A 16,742-nucleotide genomic window follows, 5' to 3' on the forward strand; every position below is an offset into this window, starting at 1 on the left:
TTCATATTAATATTCACATTTCTATTTACAATGTATATTGATGTACACTGTCCATTTATACATTTCTTTTTATAAATACATTTCTATTCCATATTGCATATATCCCTAAAACTTTAATTTATTTGTATATTTTTATAATTATTTTTACATAGTAAGTATGTATTTCTGTTACTATTTTTACTTCTGTAACACTTGGATTATTTAAAATAAAACCTTTGCCTCCATCCACATTAAAGCCAAAAAGAACCCCTTTCTTCAAAACTCTACTTAAATATTTTTTTAAATTCTATTTTTCAGGTTCATATTCACATTTACATTTAAAATGTATACTTATGTATACTGTTATTTGTATTTTTCATTACATCTCTTCCTATTATTTGTATTTATTTAGATTTTGTGGTTATATAATATATTTATATCTTGATTGTATATCTCAATATTTAGAAATATATAACAATAATAACTACATTCATATGATTTAAAATAAAAACCCTGCCTCTAACACAAGAATAAAAAAGCCCAACCTTTGTTTTAAACAATATTTAAATAGATTTTATCCTCCTGTTCAATTTTTATATTCATATTTGTACTTATAATGTATACTAATGTATATTGCTTACTTATGCATTTATCTTTACCAATGTCAATTTATAAATAAATTTATATTCTATATTACATCTGATGCGAGTAGGTATTTATATTTTTTATATATTTTTATTCATATTTTTTATATTGATTAAATATTTCTGCGTCAAGATTTTTACTTCTGGAACACTTATAATATTCAAAATAAAAACCCTGCCTCTACTTAAATAAAAGCCAAAACATTCCCTTTCTCTTAAACTATATTTACATATTTTTATATTTATATTCCCATTTATAATTTATATTGCCATATAATGTTATTTATATTCTATACTACAACTCTTCATATTACTTACATATATTTATATTTAAATTTATAGTCATAGTTTAGCAATTTCTCTTTATATATTTATTATATCTTTCTATCTTAAGATCCACATTTCAATATTACTTATATTATTTAAAATAAAACTCCTGCCTCTAACCAAATAAAAACCAAGGACACCCCTTTATTTGAACCAGATTTAAAATTTAGGAAGTAAATTTATTTTTCAAAATTATAATGATATTTATATGGATAGTTTTATTTATTCTATTCATAGCTATTATATATATTAGAGAGAATACCTTCTAATATAATCATAGATATATATTTTCTGTATTATATATATATTTTTTACTTATATTTATTTAAATTAAATATGTATAGATATTTGTATTTCTATATATATTTGTATATCTGAATTTATATTGTATTTCTATCATTTATTTAAAAACCCCAGCCTATAACCTAAAAAAACCCCCAATTTACTTTAACTCCATTTAAATATTTTTATATCTACAATCTATATTTATATATCTTTGTGTATATATATATATATAAAACAGACTATCATTTACCTATACGATAATATGTTCCAATTATATACCATATATTATAGTTCTATGTATGTATCTGTTATCTATATTTATGTTTACCACTCTAATTTTATATTTATTTTTAAATTTATATTTATTTCTATTTTCATCTCTACATTAAACCATGTCAGTTCATTAACCCGACGCACCAGAGCCACAACAATACTGTACCTTTGTCAGCGCCGGCACGCAGCACACGCCCATCCCACCGCAGCACCTCAAAACAAAACCTATTTCTATTACTAACGGAACAAACATCCCACAACACTGAACCCTAATAAAAACTCAAATAAACCTAACTGTAAACAAATTTTAAATCCCACTATAAAGTAGCCCAAAACCTCCGCACATGCTCATCATAAACTTCCTCCTAAACCAGTATCTCAAAAACCCCAAAAAACTCAAATACACCTTGAAAATGACACAACTGCTAATAAAAACAAACACCCAATAAAAATTAAATCAAACCAACTCACTAGACTCAAAACTGTACAACTGACCCTAAACGTTACTAAAAAAAGTCCCCAAAGCTCTACCTTTTTGCTAATGCACAAATAATAACCTATAATCTATAAAAGTTCTTTGAAAAAATTAAAAAAAAACCACCATGAAAATAAAAAACCTAAACCATTAAAATACTAAAAAACATCACTACCTAAATTAAAAAACGTGTTGCCTATAAAAACCCACCATATAAATGCCCCTGTCCCAAAAAATAAAAATAAAATAACTGTCAAACCAGAAAGAAATCAGAACTTAGGAACACCAAAACCATAGCGTTCAAGAAGTCACACCACATCCCTCATCATACACCAACTACAAACAACATAAAACAATACAATGAATTCTTAAAAACCACCTTAAGACCACTACATTGAAAAACATTTCAAAAATTAAAAACTGCATTTAACAAAAGCCATCTAATAAATTCACACCCAAAACTCCAGCAGCCCAGCTGGCCCTACCAAAGCTCTAGGTTCATACATACAGTAAACAAAACCAAAATCCCAGTAATACCCATCAGAAATCTAGGAAATAATCCTATTGAAATTAATCCTGCTTCAAATACAAACCAACCCATCCAGAAAGTCAGCTTCACTCAATAAACAATTTACACAGACTTAATAATACCAAAAAATGAAACAACACACCATATACCACCAATGAATATCATAGTGAAGGAAAAAAAAACCACTACATTTTTTCCTTTTTCTTTTTTAAACTAACTTCTTTTATTAGCTAGAACAAAAGATTTTGCCAGGACTGTAACAACAACAACAACTTCTTTTGCTTCTTCTCCTTCTGAAATGTCCCTTCTCACTCCCAAATTCCTTTCAACGCCTGAGTTTACATCCAAGCAAAAAAGCAAAATTCGTGCACTCGTCCGTCCGATGCTCCTGTCAGATTCTCTCTTTCCCTCCACATCTTCTTACACTTTCAGTCTTCACGCTGTCCCGCCGTGATGAGTCTGACAGAAGAATTGGCACATGTTAACAGAGCATTTCCCTCTCTCCCTCCCTCCCTCCCTCTGCTTTCCTCAGCGCATTTCAATCCATCCCAGGCCTGCAGTGATGCACGCTCACCCCAAAGCTCACAGCAAGCGTGCAGCAGCTCAGGCTCACTCGGCTCCAGGGCCCAGAGCCTGCAGGCCCTGCAGCTGCCACACGGATGGACCTGGTTCCCTCCCCGGGTGCCCAGAGGGAAACCTGAGGGCAGGCGTCCACCCCGAGGGGGCACCCGCAGCCCCGGGCAGGCATGGAGTCGCCGGCTGCTCTCTGGGGACGACACCCTCCCTGCAGGCCACACTGCCTCGGCCTCTCCCTCCCTGGGGGACAGGCACCTCCAGGGTCTGTGACCAGCCCCATTCCGTCAGCATCCAGGGGCTCTGTCAGAGCCAGAGGGCTCAATTCGTGGGGAGTACCGATGGCACACAAATGGCAGCCCGAGGAAATCGTGTTCTGGCCTCTAAGTGCTTGGGACAGCGTCTGATTTGTTGTTTTGTACTTGTATGAACATTAGTACAACAGGGCTCTGATGGATGACATGGCAACACAGAATTAAAAACTCCTCGATAGGATTACATGGACTTCTAGGAAAAGACAAAAGCTTAGGACCCTTCTGAAATCTACTTTTAATCCAAAGCACGGGGATTGTCAGCATGCTGCACCTTCCAGCTTTTCAAAGCAGCTTCCCGCTGAAGACCAGGAAACATTGATTTCTACAGAAACAATGGGCAACCCCCAGGCTAATCTCAGCACTACTGTTTAATAGGGGACCTGCCAGCGTGCCAGTCCAGCTTCAAGTGTGCTTTACTTCAGTCTAACATCCCCACAAAATTCTTCTCACAACTTCCAACCCTGAAATCTTATTTTCCCCTAAAAGCTTCTCTTCATTAGCAATTTCCAAGTAACATGGTATTTTTACAACATTCAAAAATGTCATGCTGGACTGTGCTAGAGAGTAATCTGCAAATATAAGCTTAGCAAAGTTTGAATTGACTTGTCCAGAGAAAAAAACTACAAGTGAACACCTACACCTGCCTACAAAGAGCTAACAAGCCCCTGGCAGCTGCCAGCATCAAAGCACAGCGGATGTCTCTAATACAGGGTAAGGATAACAATATCACCTTCTGTTCTCTCCAGCTTCTTTTCCCTGCAGTCCTATTTTGCTTCTTATGATTTTTTTAGTCCCCGTATCTTCTTGGACAGCACCGAGCCCGACGACAAGGACACGAGAGTCTTTCCCTGCCGGGCGGAGAGAACCAGGAAAACAGTTAAAATAAGAACAGGGCAGTTTGAAATTCATACTTGCAACGAGAAGCAGCGCCTAACCAACAGAACAAAAGTAAACAAAGCATGACACCTCCCTGGGGACAGAAGACTCACAAACTCTCCAGGATTTACAATTCTAGCCACCAACCCCTTCAGGACAGCAGCCAAGTGTCCCCTGGGGTGGTGCTGCACCAAAGAACCATCTGAGAGGTTCCAAAGAGTGAAATGCACAATATTTTGCAAAGACAAAAAATCTTGCAAAATAACAAAAATACAATAGATGTAAACTACAGGGCAAGAGTACAAGTGTTACCTTTGGGAGCTGGAACCATCCAGGTGAGCACCTGATAACTGGATCCTCACCAGAGTTTGAACCCTTCAGGACACAGAAGGGTTTTCCCCAGGAATTTCACAGACTGAGTTTTGACAGAAGCACGCTCGCCGGATCCTCAGAAACGTCGCCCATTCTCCAGGCGTCTGGAGAGAACTGCAAATGGCTCTCACGTAGTTGGAGCTGCTTCTGTAAGGTCTCAGGGTGAATTTCACCAGATGCAACCAAATTGGGCAACTCCCAGTGGGACAGAAGGAACCCAAAGCTTGGGTAAGCAGAGCTGCAGCAAATACTGAGGAAACAAACATAACAGCGTAAAAAATAATAAACCATCCTTTTTTTTCTCTTGCTTTTGTTTTTTTTTTCTTATTCAGATCAGCATAGCAATTAAAGAGAAGGTGAAAAACTCACCATTACTGAACATTTCATCACCTGTAAGCTGAGCATCCTTAGCATAGGGGACTCCAAAGTTAAAATTCACCGATCCCTGGGAAATGAAACCAAATATCGTATGGTAAACAATCAAACAGCAGACATAAAAATTTGTTTCCTCTAAGGACTTTCAGGTACGTATGTATCTTTGCATTACACATTAGAACATACACTTTATACCATCACCTAATACGTAATAATTTACCTTTAAATTCTGATAGTATAGCATGAATTTTTAACTTAAACTGGTGATCTATCATTATTCAGTTGGTGCCTAAAGTTATTTCTGCTGTCACGTTCAAAAAAACATGAATTTTTTTTACTGGAACGAGCAATTGATTTCAAAGTCATCACAAGCCCACCAAAACACAAAGCTGGCTTCACTGGACGGGTCTGTGAGCTAGAAGTAGTTAGGCTTGTACTTCCCTCTTGTTCTTCCAGAACCAATAAATGCTGTCAACAAAACCAGGATCTTTAGCCCACTGCTGTGAAAGATTCTACAAGGATGATGGTTTGATTTGTGTTTAGAAGTTTTGATTTGAAATGGCCAGTCCAATGGATAAAGACAGTTTAAGTAGTATTACATTACTATTGTTATTATTTCTATTATGATTTTTACTAGTACTACTACTATTATTATCACCTGCTACTGGAAGAAACAAACCAGTAGTACCTATACTTAATTACTTTTATTTCCAGAAAATAATAAAGAAAAAGAACCAAACCAAAAAAAGTCACTTCCTACCTTTTATATCAAGGGATGAAAAATTTCTCTTGGGCTCTTCTCCAATTGATCAAGACTCAGAGCACTGAAAGGCAAACAAAACAGTGCTTTATAGAAGGCCAAGTGCACGTTTCAAGGCTGAACCACCAACTGACTGCAGTGACAGCACTTACAACGTGAATCGTTCCCAGAGCCTCTGTTCAATGGAATGTTCTGTGGAACTGCCATTTCTTTCCCAAAACACTAACTTCCAACACTTCCTAAACTTATCTTGTATTTTAAAACCACAGAAGTTAGTGAGACTCTGTGCGGAGGTCAGCTTTAAATTTATTTCCTTCTAAAGCTCAGAGCTCTGTTCCACCACCCTTCCCTTCGGCTCTACACTGGATCATGGTGAGCATTTGAGGAGTGCTCAAGAACCAATTCGATTTCTCTCTTTTTCTAGTTCTCTCTACTCTTAAATAATGCAAGACAAGTCAAATGAAAAATGACAAGTTCAGCATCAAAGTCACACTTTTTCCCTTTGTCTGCTCAAGAACAGGCTCTAAATCCACTTCTTGCTGCCTTCAACGATTAAGACTTGCAAAACCATTTTGACATGTTTTACAGCTTTATCATAAAACCCACAGAACGCAAGCTCTGAATTACAGGAAAAGGTCATTCACAGGCAAATATCTAAAGAGACCACTTACTTCTAAATACATACCTTGATAGAGATCGCACTGAGAACGTTTCTGTGGGACTCTAAGGGAGACATATTTTCTGAGTATCCTGTAAACAAGAAAAGCTACGATATATTACAAGACATCCCCGCTTTTTCTACATATTCAAATAGGATTTTTAATAAAAACAATTCAGTTAAAAAAGAAGGAAGAAAATCAAGGTAATTTTACTCAGCTATATTTACTCCCGATTTAGAGGGAAAAAAAAGTCACGGGTGCTGCAAAGAAAAAAAAAGTGAACCATAAACGCTTACAGTAGAATTTTAAAACAAGTGCTTGCATAAAAGAATCTTATGGAACGTGAAGTAGAAAAAAAAGTGAAACCACTATCAGACCTGCCTATTTTCTCACCATTGTACAAGAAAATCCTAAAAGCATTATAAAGTCGCTGCCTGAAACCGGTCATGGGATGTAACCAAGAACAATTGAGGCATTTGCTAATCTAGACAGAAACCTTTTCTGGATGCAAGTGTCAAATCACAAGTTTTGTCTTTCAGAAGCTCGACAATGCTGGAAAGCATTTTCCCTGGGGCTCGGGAGGGCAGGGGCGGAAGGGGGGGTGGCTTTGCAGCTCGCACCTGTGCCATCCGAAGCACACAGCCCGCCCGCTCCCTGCGCTGGGCATTCTCCCGGCCATCTCTGGCTTTACCGCCCAGCGCCGCTCCATCCGCTGTCACGGCACAAAGAGCCACGGGCACTAACGCAGGCAGCAGCCCCGCCATGCCGGCGATACCGCAGCGCTCCCTGCTCGCAGCGCCCAACACGCGGCGGAGCCGCCTCCGCCCGCAGCACCGGCAGCAGCCCGAGGGAGACGGCTGCAGCTCGGGGGCTCCTCCGGCGCCTCCGCCAGCCCGAGGGCGGCCGCCCCACCGGGACCGCGGCAGCGCCCGGCGCCGCTCGCCCGGGGCGGCTCCCGCAGCTCCCGGCCCGCGGCAGCAAAGCACCGCCTCGCCCTCCGCCATCGGCGGGCGGCAGCGCCCCCGCCCCCGGCACCGCTGAGGGAGGCCGAGGAACCGGGCGGACGCTCCTTCCGCGCTGCTCAGCTCCGCGCGGGCGGCCAGACGGAGGCTGCGCCCCTCCAGCGTCGCTGTCCCGCGCGGGAGAGGCGCCGGCAGCTGCGCGCGCACAGCCCCGCGCGGCCGCCTGGCACGCCAGCCACTCATGTGCCGCGTCAGCCGTTGCGTCACACGCCGCGCCGGCAGCATGGCCTGCCGGGAGTTGTAGTCTCGGGCTGACAGCCACCGCTCCGTCCCCCGGGAGCCACCGGCAGCTGCAGTCCCTCCTGGGCATCAAACGGGTCCTTCGCCCCAGGGCGGGGAAGGACCTGAGGCAGCACCGCTCCTCCCCAATGCCCTCTCTTTTTCCCTCCAACTCTTTTTACTTTTTTCACTCTGTTTTTCACCACTTCCCTTCCCTTTTCCTTTTCCCTTTCCTTTCCTTTCCCTTCCCTTCCCCTTTCTTGTATTTCTAATCTTGGTTTACCTTTCCACCTTTAGAATAAAAAAGCAGCAGTAGAAACTTTCAGGCTACCCGAGAGTACAAAAAAAAAAAAACTTCAAAACGAAAATGATTTAAAGAAAACTATTTATTCCCTGGGAGCCTGACATTTTCTACTGCTGCACGTGACATAGAGCTTTTATTCCTTCTTATAGATAGTTGATATTTTATATATATTTATCGTTTATATTGATGCATTATATTAGTAACTATATATAATATGCACCTTATTCAAAAATATACGGGAAATATTTTTTAAATTATTTACCATATCTACTGCTACAACTTATTTTTCCTTATATTTCTAATTTTTATATAAATCATTAATGTGCTTATGATATATTTCTATACTTATATTTCTACCTTTATATTAATTGTATTTGTAATTTTTACACGAAAACCCCTGCTTTGGCAAAGAAAAAACAAAACCATCCATTATTTTAAACTACCTAAATGTTTTTTTATATTTATATTTATCATAATATACAACAAATGATAGATATAGATAGATAGATATATCACATCCGTATTTATATCTATTTTATATCCATTTCCTACAATATTTTTCATAAAATATATGCAGTATTACTTGTATTATATATTGTATCAATTTATGTTATTTTACATTTACAATTTAATATTAATTTTTTATCTGTCTGCATATAGTTGCAATACATTTATATATTTGTATTTTTGTTTGGGTTGTATTTACATTTATATTCTCTATTCATATATCTAAAAACATACACAATACTCTTTTAAAATTAGAATAACTTATTGTAACATATAATGACTTATGTTACATGTTAAATTTTAAAAATTGACCGAATATATAAAAATAAAATTGGCTCATTCCCATTGCTACACATCTATTTCTTTTGTTTCAATATAGTTAGAGTCATAATTGCATATTTAAAATCCAATTCCTAAATGAAATGACGAAACGAACAGCATCAAATTCCCACCAATGTCTTCCAAAAACATCAAGATACCTCCAACAGCCAAACAAGTGTCAGCGAAAAAACAAAGAACACTCTTTTCAATAACAATTCTCATCAGGACAGAAAAATGGAACCAAAATAAAAGAAAATCCTATAGAAACACACACAGCAAATTACAAAAAGTACTAAAAAAAAGTCAAACCAATCTACTCAACTCAAGCCAGTGCCACTCACCCTGAACGACGTTACTAAAAAAAAAAACCAACAAAATTCTACCTCTACACTAACTCAAGGAATAAACAATCCTCTGTAAAAATAACTTTAAAACCTGAACTAATTAACAAAATGGAAAAACATCTCAACCACTAAAAACTAAGAAATTAACTACCCAAATAAATAAATACTTTAAAAACCCACCATATAAATACCCATGTTCCCAAAAAAAACCCTGATAAACAATACTCAAATACATTAAAAGACAACAACAACAAGAAAATAAAGAAATCAACAACAAGAATAATACCAAAAACCAGATAAACTTAAATCTGCAACCAAAAAATTATTCCCAACTGAGTAAACCCATAATGCCTCAAGCTATCAAAATAAAAATACCACCTAGAAACAAACACAAAGACTAAAGACAAACGTAACCATAAACAATGTCCCCCAAATTACCCGGAACCATAAAACATACACTACAATCAAATAAACCAAACAAATAAAAGCCCTGGAAGACGATAAACACACATGCAATTATAAAGATTAAAAACCCGCTGCTATGAACGACAGGACGCTACCTCAAGCCCCCCGAAACAAACACTACACACTCACGCTAATAAAAGCTACCGCAACAGAATTAAAATCCGAACCGCTGCTTCGCGCTACGACCCGTAAAAACCATTGCGCGCCCTTCTAAACATAATACCCGGGAAAAAAATAAATAAAATCCGACTACAAAACCCAATCCAAAACAAACCATTATCATCCCTACCGGCACCGAGAACCGTGCCGCTCAGGAAGAACACCGTATCCCTTAGCGGACACCCGCTGCAAACCGAACACAGCGATGCCATCAACGCCTCCAAAGCGCCTCCGAGCCACGGCACCGCCGAACGTGGAGCGGCCGAACCCCGCGCTCGCTGCCGGCCCCGGACGGAGCGCGGCTCCCGGCAGGAAAGCGGCTCCTGCGGCGGCCGCTCCGGCACGCGGGGCCGGCGCTGTCCCGGGGAGCCCCGCCCGCTGCCCCTGCCCGGCGGGGCCGGCACCGGGCCCGGGGCTACCGGCGGCGCCCGAGCCCCGCGCCCGGAGCGGACGGAGCGGCCGGCACCGCCCGGGCCGGCGCAGCAGCGCCCGCGCCGCCTCTGCCGCCCTCGGCCGGCCCGGCCCGGCTCCGCTCGGCTCCGCACGGCTCGCACCGGCGCGGCTCCGCCACTGCCGCCCTCGGCCGGCCCGGCCGCGCCGAATCCCCCGTGCGCCCCGGCAGCTGCCCGGGCCGTGCCAGCAGCGCTCCCGAGCGGGAACGTTCCGCGCCGGGCCGCGGGCACGGGCAGCGCCCTCCAATGCAGCGGCACAGCCCCATTGCAGCCCTGCAAACGCTGCCGGAGCTGCGGCTTCCCGCAAGCCAGCCCCGAAACCGCAGACGGGGCTCACCTCACTTCAACAAGGGCAAAGAAATGTGTTCTCCCCTCCAATTTCACCCCCTAGGAGAGCAGAAAAGAAAGGGCGCTCCCCAAATGAAAGCCTTCGACTGATGGGAAAGGGCGATTTCGAAGGGCGATTTCTCCATTCAAACCCTTCAAAAGGAGGGACACAAGGGCTGCCCCCTCCATTTAAACCCGAGGGTGGTGAAAATGGGGTGGCTGCCTTCAAATCAAACCCAGAATACCACAAGAATACTTTTCCCATTCCCCTTAGAATAGAACGCAGGGATTCCCTGTCACCCCCGGGATACCCCTAACAGCCTGGAAAAGGCAGCTTTTCCTGCAATCAACACCCTTCAAACCACAAGTCAAGAGGGATCCCCTCAGGTCAAACGCAGACAATAAAAGAAGAGGAGCTGCTTCCTTCTCCTTAATTCCTTTTGTCTTCATAAGCTCCATTTTTGTTCCTGGGGACCCGGGGAGGGACTGGCAAGATGAAATTGCAAAGGGGAAGGAGAAAATTCCCCGCTCCGAACCCACACGGGCTCACCTGTTCGGCTGCTGCTCCCCGGCACAAAGATTCGTCCCTCGGCGCCTCCTTTAAGCGATGCTCCACGTACCCAAGCGCGGATCCAGGCGTTGCCCCCGACCCTGTGGGAAGCTCTCGCAGTCCTTCCATGAGACAGCGCCGGGAGCGCCCCATAAACCCCTCCACTCAGCAGCTCCATGCAAAAGGGAGCTGAGGCAAAGCCTCCCCCTAAAACAGCCGCGCCCCGGCAGGAGCCGGCCCCTCATCATCCTCACACTCACACCTGGGCTGCTCCGAGCCCTCATCATCCTCACACTCACACCTGGGCTGCTCCGAGCCCCCATCATATATTTTTCATATTTATATTCGCATTTATATTTAGAATTTATATTACTGTATAATAAAAATTATATTATATACTGCATCTCTTCATGTTACTTACATAGATTTCTATTTCTATTCATAGTTTGGTATTATATCTTTATATCTCTATATATTTATTATATATTTCTGTATGTCGATTTACATTTCTATAGTACTTATATTATTTAAAATAAAACCCCTGCCTCTAACGAAATAAAAAGCAAAGACACCCCTTTATTTAAAACACATTTAAAATTTTAAAAATAATTTTGTTTGTCATAATTCTATTCACATCTATATTTGTAATTTTCATTTGTTATATTTATAGATATTATATATATTGGAGAGAATACCTTTTTATTTAATAATAGGTATATTCTTTTGACACAATAGATTTCTTTTACTGATATTTATATATATTAAATATTTATTGATATCGACATATAGATGATATATTTGGATTTCTAGTTTTATATTTTTTATGAAATCTCCAGCCTATACCCCAATAAAAGCCAAACAATCCCCAATTTATTTAAACTATATTTAAACATAAATCCTGTCACGGCTGCATTGCACAGCAGTGCCCCAAACTAATCTGACACTTGTTCATCTCCTGGACCTGAATCTGAACCCGCTCACCTTGATCGCACCTGGCAGAACCATTTTCGTACCTTTTTCTGGCATGTCTTGGGTTTTTTCTTGAATTTTTTGTGGCCTTTATTGCCTCTCTTTCTTGCCTTGTTCCTTGATTTTTTTTTTTTCTGGCACTTCTTGGGTGTTTTTCTTCGTTTCTTCTTGCCCATCTTGGTGTTTTTTCTGGTTTTTCCTTGCCCCCCTTGTTTTTTTTTTTTTTTTCAGGTTTTTTTTTTTTTTTCCCCTGTTTTTTTTTTCTGTGGTATTTCTGGGATTTTTCTTGCCCATCTTGGATTTTTCAGGGAGGGGGGGTGTTTCTCGCCCATCCCGAGGTATTTTCTGTGGCTTTGTTTTTTGTTGGTTTCTTTTTTCTGTTCTTTTTATTTTTTTTTTCCCCTAGGTTTCTCCTTACCCTCCTGGTTTTTGGTTTTTTTTTGTCTGTCTTCCTTCTTTCCTCCCTTCCTTCCTGTCCTTCCTTCTTTCTTCCTTTCATTTCCTTTCCTTATTTTCTTTTTTTCTTTTTCTTACTTTCTTTCTTTCCCTGCATTTCTAATCTTGGTTTTCCTTTCTAGCTTTAGAATAAAAAAGCAGCAGTAGTAACTTTCAGGCTACCTGGGAGTAAAAAAACTCCAAAACGAAAATGATTTAAAGAAAACGATTTATTCCCTGGGAGCCTGAAATTTTCTACAGCTGCACTTGACACAGAGCTTTTATCCCTTCTTATCGATAGTTGATATTTTATACTTTATACAGCGCCCCCTGCCGTGTGCACCGGCGCACTGCAGGCACAGCGATCCCTGCCGTCTGCACCGGCGCACTGCAGGCACAGCGCCCCCTGCCGTCTGCACAGGCGCACTGCATGCAGAGCGCTGCGGCGTCGTTAGGTTCTGTTGAATGAAACTCGGCTGAATTGGGCTTGCTTCGGCTCTTGGTCTAAACTCGTTTCAGTTCGGCTCTTCGGCTGAACTGCGCACGGTTCGGCTAAACTCGGTCGTATTCGGCACATTGTCTAAATGCGGCTCAAGTCGGCTACAGTCGGCTATCGGTTGCAGTCGGCTATGATCGGCTCTTGGTGTAAACTGGGCTGTTTTCGGCCGCACTGGGCTCTTGGGTTGCAGTCGGCTGTTTGCGGCCACACTGGGCTCTTCGGTGAAACTCGGCTCTTTGCGGCCACACTCGGCTCTTCGGGGAAACTCGGCTGTTTCCGGCCACACTCGGCTCTTCGGGGAAACTCGGCTGTTTCCGGCCACACTCGGCTCTTCGGGGAAACTCGGCTGTTTCCGGCCACACTCGGCTCTTCGGCTCTTCGGAACTATTCGGCCCGGCTCGGCTCCCTCAGGGCGGGAAAGCCGACGTGAGAGGACCCCGGCACAGCGAGGCGTTTACCCAGATGCCTCTCACAAACCCGCCAAAATACGCCCGCCCGCGGCGCCGCTGAGCCCACAGCATGTCTCGGGTACACATGAAACGCCACAGAAAAATCCGTCGGGGCCGCCATGACGTCGGTATTCCGTGCAGGCAGTGCAGTTAAACACCCACCCGGTCCTCCACTTTCCCGCCCTTTTCGCCGCCATCTTGAGAAGGTCAACCAAAACTCCGCGACATCGCCCACGCGCCACTCCCAAGCTGGCGGCCTCTCGCTGCACGCCTGCAGTACCGCGCTCTGCCCACAAGGCGGCAGCACTGCCGCCCGCCCCAGCCGGGGGCGCAGCGCGCCTCGGGGCTGCGGCAGCGAAGGCGGCAAAAAAGAACAGGGGCGACCCCCGCCGACACCTGCTCTGAAATAAATGCCCCAAAACAACCGGGAAGAGGGAAAAAAAACTTCTGCCTCTAATCTAATAGGATAAAAGACAAAACAAAACAAAAAACAAAACACAACACAAAAAAAAAAAAAAATTAAAAAAATAATTAAATATTTTTTAAAATATTTTTTCATATTAATATTCACATTTCTATTTACAATGTATATTGATGTACACTGTCCATTTATACATTTCTTTTTATAAATACATTTCTATTCCATATTGCATATATCCCTAAAACTTTAATTTATTTGTATATTTTTGTAATTATTTTTACATAGTAAGTATGTATTTCTGTTACTATTTTTACTTCTGTAACACTTGGATTATTTAAAATAAAACCCTTGCCTCCATCCACATTAAAGCCAAAAAGAACCCCTTTCTTCAAAACTGTACTTAAATATTTTTTTAAATTCTATTTTTCAGGTTCATATTCACATTTACATTTAAAATGTATACTTATGTATACTGTTATTTGTATTTTTCATTACATCTCTTCCTATTATTTGTATTTATTTAGATTTTGTGGTTATATAATATATTTATATCTTGATTGTATATCTCAATATTTAGAAATATATAACAATAATAACTACATTCATATGATTTAAAATAAAAACCCTGCCTCTAACACAAGAATAAAAAAGCCCAACCTTTGTTTTAAACAATATTTAAATAGATTTTATCCTCGTGTTCAATTTTTATATTCATATTTGTATTTATAATGTATATTAATGTATATTGCTTACTTATGCATTTATCTTTACCAATGTCAATTTATAAATAAATTTATATTCTATATTACATCCGATGCGAGTAGGTATTTATATTTTTCATATATTTTTATTCATGTTTTTTATATTGATTAAATATTTCTGCGTCAAGATTTTTACTTCTGGAACACTTATAATATTCAAAATAAAAACCCTGCCTCTACTTAAATAAAAGCCAAAACATTCCCTTTCTCTTAAACTATATTTACATATTTTTATATTTATATTCCCATTTATAATTTATATTGCCATATAATGTTATTTATATTCTATACTACAACTCTTCATATTACTTACATATATTTATATTTAAATTTATAGGCATAGTTTAGCAATTTCTCTTTATATATTTATTATATCTTTCTATCTTAAGATCCACATTTCTATATTACTTATATTATTTAAAATAAAACTCCTGCCTCTAACCAAATAAAAACCAAGGACACCCCTTTATTTGAACCAGATTTAAAATTTAGGAAGTAAATTTATTTTTCAAAATTATAATGATATTTATATGGATAGTTTTATTTATTCTATTCATAGCTATTATATATATTAGAGAGAATACCTTCTAATATAATCATAGATATATATTTTCTGTATTATATATATATTTTTTACTTATATTTATTTAAATTAAATATGTATAGATATTTGTATTTCTATATATATTTGTATATCTGAATTTATATTGTATTTCTATCATTTATTTAAAAACCCCAGCCTATAACCTAAAAAAACCCCCAATTTACTTTAACTCCATTTAAATATTTTTATATCTACAATCTATATTTATATATCTTTGTGTATATATATATATATAAAACAGACTATCATTTACCTATACGATAATATGTTCCAATTATATACCATATATTATAGTTCTATGTATGTATCTGTTATCTATATTTATGTTTACCACTCTAATTTTATATTTATTTTTAAATTTATATTTATTTCTATTTTCATCTCTACATTAAACCATGTCAGTTCATTAACCCGACGCACAGAGCCACAACAATACTGTACCTTTGTCAGCGCCGGCACGCAGCACACGCCCATCCCACCGCAGCACCTCAAAACAAAACCTATTTCTATTACTAACGGAACAAACATCCCACAACACTGAACCCTAATAAAAACTCAAATAAACCTAACTGTAAACAAATTTTAAATCCCACTATAAAGTAGCCCAAAACCTCCGCACATGCTCATCATAAACTTCCTCCTAAACCAGTATCTCAAAAACCCCAAAAAACTCAAATACACCTTGAAAATGACACAACTGCTAATAAAAACAAACACCCAATAAAAATTAAATCAAACCAACTCACTAGACTCAAAACTGTACAACTGACCCTAAACATTACTAAAAAAAGTCCCCAAAGCTCTACCTTTTTTCCTAATGCACAAATAATAACCTATAATCTATAAAAGTTCTTTGAAAAAATTAAAAAAAAAAAACCTTGAAAATAAAAAACCTAAACCATTAAAATACTAAAAAATATCACTACCTAAATTAAAAAACGTATTGCCTATAAAAACCCACCATATAAATGCCCCTGTCCCAAAAAATAAAAATAAAAAAAACTATCCAACCAGAAAGAAATCAGAACTTAGGAACACCAAAACCATAGCCTTCAAGAAGTCACACTACATCCCTCATCATACACCAACTACAAACAACAGAAAACAATACAATGAATTCTTAAAAACCACCTTAAGACCACTACATTGAAAAACATTTCAAAAATTAAAAACTGCATTTAACAAAAGCCATCTAATAAATTCACACCCAAAACTCCAGCAGCCCAGCTGGCCCTACCAAAGCTCTAGGTTCATACATACAGTAAACAAAACCAAAATCCCAGTAATACCCATCAGAAATCTAGGAAAGAATCCTATTGAAATTAATCCTGCTTCAAATACAAACCAACCCATCCAGAAAGTCAGCTTCCCTCAAAAAACAATTTACACAGAGTTAATAATACCAAGAAATGAAACAACACACCATATACCACCAATGAATATCATAGTGAAGGAAAAAAAAAACCACTACATTTTTTCCTTTTTCTTTTTAA

General features: G+C 39.4%; 1 long non-coding RNA gene across 2 annotated transcripts; it reads right to left on the reverse strand.

Moving 5' to 3' along the window:
• Positions 1-2,724: 2,724 nt before the first annotated feature.
• Positions 2,725-7,309, reverse strand: LOC134431721 (uncharacterized). Of its 2 annotated transcripts, XR_010031075.1 has the most exons (7): positions 7,062-7,309; positions 6,468-6,532; positions 5,783-5,846; positions 5,017-5,092; positions 4,588-4,897; positions 4,130-4,247; positions 2,725-2,971 (listed from the first exon to the last, which is right to left on the reverse strand). It is a non-coding gene; the product is annotated as an uncharacterized LOC134431721 (long non-coding RNA). The 2 variants fall into 2 exon arrangements; XR_010031074.1 differs by having other exon boundaries at positions 6,468-7,309.
• Positions 7,310-16,742: the final 9,433 nt, after the last annotated feature.

Source organism: Melospiza melodia, chromosome Z (assembly GCF_035770615.1).
Source record: "Melospiza melodia melodia isolate bMelMel2 chromosome Z, bMelMel2.pri, whole genome shotgun sequence".
Classification (NCBI taxonomy): Eukaryota; Metazoa; Chordata; class Aves; order Passeriformes; family Passerellidae; genus Melospiza; species Melospiza melodia.